The 9183-nt window shown below is 37.1% G+C and overlaps 1 protein-coding gene across 1 annotated transcript in view; it reads right to left on the reverse strand.

Moving 5' to 3' along the window:
• The window catches only part of nfasca (neurofascin homolog (chicken) a), a 79021-nt gene that overhangs the window by 41823 nt on the left and 28015 nt on the right, over nucleotides 1-9183 (reverse strand). Inside the window, exon 4 of the mRNA XM_016443580.1 lies at nucleotides 972-1030. The gene's annotated coding sequence lies outside the window, so the exon portion shown is untranslated. The remainder of the gene's footprint in view (nucleotides 1-971; nucleotides 1031-9183) is intronic.

Here is a 9183-nt window from a genome sequence, read left to right on the forward strand (position 1 = left end):
ACACACACACACACACACATACACACACACACACACACACACACTCTCACTCTATAAATACTCACATGGCCATCACAGCCAATTACCCTCAGTGGAGCCGTGCCTCTCTGCCCCAGACGCCCAACTCACTCCTCCTCGGACCCCCTTCAGCACTGTTCTTCACTGAGACAGATTCTGAGGATGCTGGACTAGATGCCCCCTACAGCTGTCACTTACACACACCATATGCATGTTTTAACACTCCATTTTCAATAGACTTGAAAAACATTACACTTGTTTTACCTGAGGGCATAAGAGAGATTTTCCATAATGTCCCACAGACAGTGTTGACACTAGAGTAAGTATTTATATATGATAGCATACATCATTCACAGAGACATAAGAAGGCCATCTGATACCAAAAAATGTATCCAACATTTAAACAAATGAATGTAGTTGATAATATATTATAAAACGGCTTTCTAGAATTGATTATGACTGGTCAATCACAGCATTCAGTGATTAGATGTTTCTGTATAGTGACTAGACTTGTGCCGGTATTCGGTAATGCGATATATCACGGTAATGAATATGCACGATATTGTTATCGTGGGCACTTCTAAATACCGTGAATAATTATATATTACAAATTATTCAGAATTTTGAATGCATTTTAAGAATACTTTTCCCATCAACTGGTCAAAATGCACAACACCGCTGTATGCTGTGTGAAATACGCTTGCGCACTCTGAGGTAAACAAGCACGGACGAGAAGCACATGGCGGAACATGTGAGAGTGACCAATGAATGTTAAATGGTGGTTGACTAATAAAATGAAATAAAATAAATAAAAATAAAATAAAAAATAAAATGTAATGAATTAGCTTATAACATTACTCTCTGGAATACCTGACTGATTATTCTACAATCAAAATAAAATTAAAATATGACAGCTGCAGGGCAATCAAGATAAGTATATAATATGTACTTACACAAAATGGTTGGAAATTTGGCCAATTTCAAGGTTGATGATGGCAGAGACTTCTAAGACCTGTAAAGCCAAAAAAACACACAAAAAAACGGGTTTTATGATCATTTCCATGTGTTCCATCATGTGTTGATTCACCAGTATTCATTTATTATTATTGCTCTAATTTTAGCTTGCACCTACATACAGCCGGTTTTTAATAGAGAAAGTCACATAGAAGGAAAACTTATTAACTCTCTCTTTCAGTTTTCTGTCCTCTACCTGCAGACATGAGAGGCTTTAATATCCACCCTATTTTTCAAAGTAAACCGTTTTCTGTGAATGTGCGAGACTTCCGGTTCATTAGCCGCTTTAGGGAAATAATGAGAAGAATAACAAAGTGCAGTAAATGGTAAAACTGTTTGTACTACAAACCAGTGTGTTCATAATAAAGATAATACGTTAAAATAATATGGTAAGACACCAGTTTGCAATATCAAACAGCAAAATGAGCTGTTTTGTACAGCTAAAAATAGCTGGAAGCGAATGACACCAGAAGCCAGACACATAAAATTTTACATTACAAATGGCTGTGCCCACTCTTATGGGAAAAATAAGGTGGATAACATGAGGCATTACACTTCACATCAACATCTGTGGCCCTGAAGACAGACGAGATTACTGAGTAGCCTACTGGACAGGAGCTGTGTAATCTTGACCTCTGAGAAACAGGAGCTTGACCTCTGTCAAACAAAAAGATTACAAGGCCTTGTCTGACTTGACATAATATTGAGAGGAAGAGAGGAAGTGAAGGAGAAAGAACAGTGAAAAAGAAATCAGGGAGTGAGAGAGATGTGACAAATATAGAAATGGATGAAGTGCTGATAGATGGGTAGAGTGAGTCCTGCTGACGCCTCGTTCTCCTGTGGCACACAGCACAGACTGATCTCTATGGACATGAAAGACGCTGAGTAGGAGAACATACAGGAAATACCTTCCGCCAATACACTGTGTGGATGTAAGCATGCTCAAGACATGCTAGAGATGTGCGACTTGGGGACAGCTTGTCTGTGACCATTACATTTCCCAGTTGCACAATTCTGAAATGTCCTGAACACAAGGTTCATATTTGACCTAACACCATTTGTGCTGTGAACATGTATGATATATCATATGGCTTGCTTAGGAGAGGTGTGTTTTCCCTTTTTTTCCTGGTAGACAATAAAATGGGTGGAATAATCCCATAGATTTAGGCCACATATACACAGCATCAGAATATAGTTGTCAGCCCTGTATTTGAGTCCTTAATATGGTTACATTCAAACACAGTACAGTCATTTAAGGTTATTGGTAAGGAATACGGGCTTGAGTACCATTGCACATTCATACAGACAATATTCGAGATGCTACTGTAAGTTACTATGTGAACGTGACATTTCGAGACTTACACCTTTAAGTAAATGTGATTGTCAGTCCCAAAAACTGACAGTGTGAACATAGCCTTATACTGAGGGAAGGGCTCAAGTCATTCCTAATGGCCAAAATATTCAGCCAACAAGCAACCTATCCGGAACACTGTAGTAACTGCAAAGCAACATGCTAAGAAACAGTGAACAACTATATATAAACCACCTAGAACATTATATCAACCACCTACTGTAGCAATCCATTCGTAGCAACATGCTCATAAATCCTAAGCACACCCTTGCAACCTCCTAGTAACACCCTACTAACGGTATACTGTACTAAAACACTGAAACTCCTCAGAACATCCTAGCAACCACCTAGTAAACCCCCAGATCACACAACAACCACTCTTCCAACTACAAAGTAAAAGAACAGCAACACTGCAGTGCACCCTAGAAACTGAATTTAAACACAGAATTTGCCAAATTTTGGATGAATAAATCAAAAGTAGGTCAGTACACTTAAATCAAAATGCGATATGGACTAGTGTCAGTGAATATTAAGCCGCAAAAATACCATTTAAATATGAGTCCTGCATGTCCATGCTTGCAGTGTTTTTAGACTCTGCTGCCTCAATATATGAATACATAAACAATCTCTACAACTGCTCTGAGAGTCACTTCATGAGCATTTTACTGTTTCTTTTGAGTAAAACTATCATCATAGCATATACAAACAGAAACCTTCACAGGTCTTCACAGGAACCCATCAAAATAAAAGTTCAGTTTAACTTGAAGAAACTGTGACCAAAATATTACTAAATATAATGATTGTACTACTACTACTAATACAATTATTATTAAAACATAATTTTAAAGGAATATTTACCAGGAAGTTTTTTTAGCAAAAAAATGTAAATACACAACACAGTATTTCTGGAAATAAATAAATAAATAAAATAACAATAAATTAGCATTTTTCCACTAAAATCACTTAATTAGAGATGTTTTTTATTATTAATATTTAATGACACTATTAAAATGGAATCTAGAAAATTAAAGGAAAACAGAACAGGGCTCGCAAAATCGCTAGCCCGACGTCCCGGGGCTAATGTTTTTTCCAGTCGGGCTACCAAAATGTATCACCACTCTGCCCAACGGGCTATCTTAAATGCAGATCTCCCGCGGGTCCTTAAAAACTCAAAGTGAGTTGTATCAAACTTAAGGCCATGAAAAGTTTAAATATGTTAATTGGTATAAGAAATGTCTTAATTATAATTTCAAGAGGTCTTGGGGACTGAAAGACAAGAGTCGCGATACGGCTGGATTAAACTTCAAAAGGCAATGATGTCATTGAATAAATATGAGCGCTGCACGTTTCAAGTCAAAACGTGGCGCGGATGTCTTTATTTGAATGTATCTGAAGGGAACCGACTGTCGTGGGGAAAAGACGTGAAATAAAAAGCACCCTTCCACAAAAAAAAGTGTCTCACACGGCTCCAGGGGGTGAACAAAGGCCTCCTGTAGCGAATCGATGGTATTTCACGTCTTTTGAACCGAAGGAATGCAACACCCGCTGAGTACAACGATAGAGCTTGAAAGATCAAAGACAATTTTTAATATAACTCTGACTGGATTCGTCTGAAAGAAGAAAGTCACATACACCTAGGATGCATGGGGGGTGAGTGAAACGCAGCCTGATTTTCATTTTGCGATGAACTAACCCTTTAAAATACATACATTATAGCAATGGGGCAATAATAATTAGTTCAAATAAAGTATTAAAAGCAAGTAATAATATAGTTTTATAATAAACAAAATATAACAAAACTCTTAAAATACATAAATTATTATAAACAGAGCTAATGTACATTACGCATTGTAAAATGTCTGCAGAGGGCGCCAACGGCCTGACGATTGTTTTTACACTTTACTGCACGATCTAATCTTTGTTTAATATTGACTAAACAATATTTAATTCAAATGTCCACTTAATCTTTAATATTTGGCCACTTCTTTATGACATAAATGCTACAGCCACTGTAATTTTTTTAATATGTGGACATCAAAATGTGTAAACTCAGAGTGAGGGTTTAAGCTTTTATTTTGAAATCACAATGAACAGCTAGCATATTTAGAAAGATATTGATTATCCTGTGTTTGCCTAGGTTTATAAATTATTTCCCTTTCAAATCTGATGAAATGGTGCACTTTGCATTCCCAGATGAACGTAATAAACCCAAACTCACAGCAAGATGTAGAGATGGCGTTTAAGATGCTCCACGCATTTAAATGATAACTGTTTGTGTGGAGCAGCATTTACTGTGAATGGAGACGCTCTGAGACGCAGGTACGTAACCTACAGGCATGTATATATTTAAAGCACATATATTAAACCTGCATCGCATATATTTATTTAATTTAATTATAGTGTTTCTGAATTCATAATAGCATTATGCTTTTATATATTTTTATGGGCTTTTTCCTTTTATTGAGATAGGACAGCACAGAGATGACAGGAAAGCATGGGATGGAAAGAGGGGAGCGGGATCGACAAAGAACCTCGAGACAGGAATCGAATTCGGGTCACCGTGAGCGCAATTGCACTGTGTCAATACACTTGGCGCCAACAGCATTATGCTTTATTATCATTTTTAAATGGGTTTAATATACCATGCAGCCTTGGAAAAAGGTCTAATAATGCGTTCCGTGGATTCTCCGTGGAATGCGCCACTTCCGGTATTTTGCTGGTTACGCGACAAAATGCAATCAAGGATTTTTTTAAATCAAGTACTCGAATTGAATAGAGGAATCATGACAGCCCTATTTTTGTGTAACAAATGTGGACAGTTCTGAGGGAAAGGACAGGCATGAGGACATGTCAAACCAAAAACACCCACAAAATCCGGGAGGAAGGTGGTCTGAACTTCTGTTCTCGTTGACAACCAGACAACCCATCAGTCACGCAATCATACACACAGCCTCTTGCTCACACTTCACCAGACCCCTTCCCAGGAGCTCAGAAAAGGTTCTTCCTGCCTCCCTCGAAGCGCAATGTTTACATGCTCCTTTAGTTTTACATCTATTGTCTGTTTGTCACCCAAATATCTCATATTGTCCAGTAACATCTGCTCCTCACAGAATACACGTCCTGTGTGACCTCTGACACCGTCCATTACCGGATCTTATTAGCCTTTACAGGTCAGAAGGCCACAGTAATAACAGTCCACGCAGATGTGCAAAGCGGTCCAATATGCAATGTCCTCCAACTAAAGCTGGGTTGTGGACATACTTATGCTTTAACTTGCACTAAAGGTGCTGGACAAATAAACTAAGACTTCAGTGAAGGTAAGACAGACGAGTGTGCAGAGCTGTGTGGATCACATGGTTGGCAGGAGCGACGGTTTAATGTTGCAGAATGACCTAGTTATACCAGGAGAGAGGATGGAGAGAATAGATGCGGGGAGGGGGCGGCAGGGAGAGGAAAGGGAGGGGACGCAGAAAAGGGGGACCTTGGAGGAGCAGAATGAAAAGTAGTTTGGTGGAAAGTGAGAGGAAGACGGGAGGAGGAAGGAAGATGGTGGAAAAGCAATGGAGTGAAAGAGGCGTATCCCCAGCCCTGAGGGGAACAATAAATCAATCCTGCCTCTTCCTGATTAGAGCCGAAACTCTTCCTACTCCTCCCACTCACTGCTGTCAAATATTACCTGATGTATAATAACACCTGCAAAAACCTGGAAAATGACACCGTTGAGACATTTATGCATAAAAGTAGTCTAAAGTTCTCTCTGGTGTGGATTCAAAGCAGATCTAGTAATATGAGAATATGATATGCAATATGAGAAGAGGCAAGAGCTGTCTGGATGTTTTACCGGAAGCTGCCAGATGCTGACCTACTCTACTGAAGGTGGGATGAGGGGGATCCTTGCGGCAAGGAGAAGATCTGGGTCATGATGCTCTGATGGTCTTGTAGTGACAAATAAACAAATTTAAAACACATTTTTGACATCACTGGTTTTAAATGACATGATGGTGAAGACTTAATCATGAAAGTCAAACGATGGTTAATTATTTAGGTTGACATTTAAAATAAATGAATGAATGAATGTACTTAAAAAATTTTTAGAAAGCTTTGAAGGGGATAAATTATAAAAACACAACATTGTTTTACCATGCGGAGAGTAGCGTAGGATGAAATCCTGAATGTGTCAATTAGATGGTGAAATTAAGACATTTATTTAACAAGGATGCATAAGTTTGATCAAAAGTGACAGAAAAGACATCATACAAAATGTTATATTATATTATATTATTAACAGAAAGTTTAAAATCATGTGTTTGACATTTTAATATAATATAATATAATATAATATAATATAATATAATATAATATATTAAAATGTCAAACAAATGATTGAACTTTCTGTTAATGAAAGACTTCTGAAAAAATGCATCAGGGTTTAAAAAAACAACAACAAAAAAACAGAACAACTGTTTTCAACACTGACAATAATATTTCTAGGAAATGTTTCTTGAACACCAAATCAGCATATTAGAATGATTTCTAAAGGATCATGTGACACTGAAAATTCAGGTTTGCCACCACAGGAATAAATTATTAAAATACATAAAAACAAACAATTAAAAAAAAAAAAAATTCTATTTTTTAAATTGAAAACCACTAAATGAAATACTGTATTTTTGATCACAAAAAAGCAGCCTTACTGAGCATAAGAGACTTTGGTTGAAAAACATCTTACCAACCTCAAATCTGAACAGTAGTGTATATGTCAATATTATATGAATTTAAATGTTGATAATTCAACATTAAATATTGATAATTTAACAATTCAAGTGTTGCCAATATTGGATATTTAAAAGTAGATTTAAACCATCAAATTGAAGGAACAACTATTAATGCAAAGATTTAAAACAGCACCACCTTGAAGAGATTTTGACCACAGAAACTCTTTTGTGTCCCCCAAATGAACATTCAAATCCTTCTCAAATCTAATCATCATCATCCCAGAGATGTTTTCTATTTTTCTCCTTTTCAAATGCCCCCTAAGAAATGTGTCTGATTGGGGTCAGTAGTAGTTTTATACACCATTACATGTTTGGAATCAGATATCTAAAGGGAGTTTATTCACTATTCATCACATACTAACCTAGCAGTGGGTTTTATCGGTCTACTGCATGTCTAAAGCATGCTGTGCCCCAACTGAAATATTTAAGACCCCCTTCTTCTCCTATACCCTTAAAGACTACCACCCTCCTACATCCTTTCAGCACAGCTTTAGTCTAGTTTAGTTCCATTCTAAAGTGAAATTGGATTCTGCCTAATCTCCGCCAGCACATTCGCTTTCCTCTCATTTCCTCCTGCACTGTTTAATTCAGTATTTATCCAATCACAGAAAGGTCACACACTGGAGTAAACAGAACAATGGAAAACCTTCTTTGATGTGTTCTTGTATTGATTTTTTATTTTATCCTATTTATTCTGTTTTAGTGGGTTATAAAAATCTGTTTTGCCGTGTGGATATCCTGTAACTCAATAAGACGAGATGAGTTTGTGCCTCGGGAGAGACAGCGATAGGTGGGCAGACAACAGGAACCAATCCTATGGCGCACACACCCAAACCCAGCTCTCCTGCTAATGACCCAATTCATAAATACTAATATATGTTTTTAAGTCACTTCATTGTTTCTTTTCATCTTCTTATTTTCTTCCTGCCCACATCTGAGCAGAAATGCAACCCAGCTGCTCATAATCCAAACTCTTCTCGCCCGAGTTCCCGCCGTAGATGACCTGGTCGCTAGGGCTCCATAGCAACAACATCGGGTGAGGGGTGTTTGTGTGTATTTTTTTTTTTTTTTTTTTTTTTTTTTTTTTATAAAACTCATCCACATTTCCTCGCCATAACCTCTAGTTGCGACTGTCTGACCGAGCCCACATACTTTGTTCTGTATCATTCCCAAGTATGAGCGTACAGTGATGGATGCAGTTATTTTCCCTCCTTTTTTCTGCCTTTCCACCCTGGTTCTCGAAAGAGCTGCAGTTTCGCAATGCCCTATAAATGAAACACTGTTGCTTTTTACTGATTTGATATGACGTTTGTTTTTTTTTTTTTTTTTTTTTTTTTTTTTTTTTTGAGTATAACACTCATCCCAGAGGAGAAGTGTGCAACGGCCATTACCAAGCCAGCATGTGTGTATCCGTAATGGGGTGGCAATGTGTTTTGTTTAAAGTCAAGAGAGAAGGTACAAAATGTACAACCTTTTTATTTACATTATCAGGTCTGTTAAGCACCACATTGTTAAATCAGACTCAAATGACAGGCTTTCAAAGGCATAAAAATGGCAAATAAAAATGAAAACGGTGTAAACCGCACATGTGTGCTGTTGCCTGGATACTAAGTAATAAGGGATCATTAGAGGTGCAGCAGCTGTGTGTTATTGCACAAAACAGGATTAATAAAAACTATGCTAAAAACATACTACACCGTATATTTCTGATTGATTTCCCTTTTTAAGCATTTTAGGAACAGCTTTAGAGAAATCAAAATAAACCAGCTCAAACTAGCCTTAGCCTGTTTTCTGTATGTTTTATACATATAGACTGAGGTCACATATAGGCTAGTTATAAATATTTAATGAATGCTGATTCCTGTGAAGCTGACGAAAAAACCCTATTGACAGGTTTAGACAAGTACCTTAAAAATAGATGGAAAGAAATTTTTTTAACAGATGATGAACGGACTATTGATGTATCATAAAAATCATAATAGAAATCATAAAGTATCATAAAAATCTAACTTTCTCTGATATATA

The sequence above is a fragment of the Sinocyclocheilus anshuiensis genome, unplaced genomic scaffold, assembly GCF_001515605.1.
Source record: "Sinocyclocheilus anshuiensis isolate Anshui unplaced genomic scaffold, SAMN03320099.WGS_v1.1 scaffold51, whole genome shotgun sequence".
NCBI lineage: Eukaryota > Metazoa > Chordata > Actinopteri > Cypriniformes > Cyprinidae > Sinocyclocheilus > Sinocyclocheilus anshuiensis.